This window comes from Ptychodera flava, chromosome 12 (assembly GCF_041260155.1).
Source record: "Ptychodera flava strain L36383 chromosome 12, AS_Pfla_20210202, whole genome shotgun sequence".
Classification (NCBI taxonomy): Eukaryota; Metazoa; Hemichordata; class Enteropneusta; family Ptychoderidae; genus Ptychodera; species Ptychodera flava.
Genome location: NC_091939.1, coordinates 3,011,602 through 3,013,726, shown reverse-complemented (window position 1 = coordinate 3,013,726; position 2,125 = coordinate 3,011,602). Strand labels below are relative to the sequence as shown.

Below are 2,125 nucleotides of genomic sequence, written 5' to 3'. Positions count from 1 at the left end.
ATAGCGTGAACAAAATGACCAATGAAGATGTGTGTAAACGTTATCAGCTGACGCATATCCCAGAAACCAATGCGTTCCTCGGAATTATTGATATCTCTGGTAGCTCGTCACGTTGCCGAGACGATGTGATATGCCCATGTTACTATGTATGTCTGTAATCACGAAGTGCACGAGTAACATTAATTGTTCTCTTGTAAAGTTGTTTCAAATGTTAACATCGCCTAAAGCATTAAAACATGGCTGGCGCGAGACCAGCTGAACACTTATAAAATACCTTTCGACACAAACAATACTTACTTATGAATGATTTGTCTGATGCATATTGTCAGCTATCCATCATCTTAATTTTGCTCCGATAAGGACATGTTGTTTGTTCTGGAATGTCAGTTTGCAATTTTGTGAAAGGTCTCTTTGTGCTACCCTAATATGATATAGCGATCAATCTCATGTTGACGATCGAGATTGTAGCATCATAATATTTTATCATTAGATTATAAAGCTTTGCAAAAGAGAACAATTCTTAATGAGAAGCACACCATTGGAGTTTAGCCAGTCAGTTTGTTTGTCAAAGCAAAACATACCCGACAACTTGTTCTTACCAAATATCTAAGCTTCGAACATTGCATGAGATTTTTAATGAAATTTGAAAAGCCAAGAGAATTTAGGTATACAACTGACGGTCAATCAAACAGAATAAGTAATACTTTTGTTATCCTGTTTCCACAGAGAAACTGTCTGACCACTGACATCGATGCCTGTGAGTGTCCCTGTCTATCACAAGCCGACTACGATCCACAGAGAAACTATCTGACCACTGACATCGATGCCTGTGAGTGTCCCTGTCTATCACAAGCTGACTACCATTACTGTAACGATAAGTTTACTTTTACAAGGTTGGCATTTCTTTATACTTATTACTGCACACATAAGTAAAACTTGATAATACCGCTGAGGTATTCATTCACTTTCAATTAACTGAACAGTTGTAGCATGTTATTAGTATTGTATATTATCGTAAATTTCTGAGGTTTGAACTCCACTTCGAAATACTCAGAACAGGAAAACCAGCACGATGACTGGCAACATTTACGTATTTCCTTTTTATTTTGTTGTAGTGATGATGACCCACCATGCACTCCAGAGAGCCCTTCACTCTCACCAATCATAGAAGAACCTGATGCGTATGACGGATTGAAAAAATGTCACGTGACAGATTGCAGTGGAAAGACATCTCCGAAGTAAGCAAAGTTATATAATGACGTGACCGCATTGCTGTTATTTAGATGTTAGTCTAACACATCCATTGGCTGCATGCTTTTGTCTTTCAGCGCACGTTTTCCTCATAAATTCCAGTCTGTCTTCTGCTTAGTCAGATACCCTTATTTCGTGGCCACTAAACATGGTTTTAATAACAAAATATTTCACTTTTTTACATTTAGTGAATGTCAAGCTTTCATCAGTTGCATATGGCATGCCGATGGAAAATGTTTTGATGCCTTTGCGCCACCTAAGGTAAGTGTCGCATTTTACTAATATTATAGATGAATTCAAAGTGTACTTACCGTCTCAAGATCTTTACGGGGAGGGTAGCTTGCTTTCCAAAGCACAACGATTACGAATTTAAATATGAAAGGACATGGATCACTGCAAATCGCGACTAATATTAACTACGTAAATCGCTGCGTCGACCCAATGGACACTGTGACCGCTTAAAACTTGCTAAGTAGATATCTGTAAATGCCGCTATACAAGCAATGTTACCGCTCATAACATGATGACGAATTTTAAATATATCAATATGGTGAAAATATTTATATGCATTTTCGCTTTGTCACATTACCAGAAAACCTATTAATATAATTTTTGTCGACAGAATCTTTTTCATACAAGAAAGTCGCCATAATTATTACTTCAGCAGTGGTTGGGACTGTTTTGCTTCTGATAGTGGCTTTCGTAATCATCAGAAGGCTAGGACGGGTGCTTTTTGGAATCGACGTAAACCTCAGGACAATTTAATAGGAACAACTCTGGCACAGTCAATTTATCGTACGATACTTACTATGCACAGGGTATGCCAAGTGCTCCTGTGAAATCCGACCCACTTTACGTAGATGTCGAGGAAGAA

At 38.0% G+C, this 2,125-nt stretch overlaps 1 long non-coding RNA gene across 1 annotated transcript; it reads left to right on the top strand.

The window, feature by feature from the left end:
* Nucleotides 1-798: 798 nt before the first annotated feature.
* LOC139144718 (uncharacterized) lies at nt 799-1,513 on the top strand. The gene is made up of 3 exons (XR_011554841.1): nt 799-893; nt 1,116-1,238; nt 1,440-1,513. It is a non-coding gene; the product is annotated as an uncharacterized lncRNA (long non-coding RNA).
* The last annotated feature ends 612 nt before the right edge of the window (nt 1,514-2,125 follow it).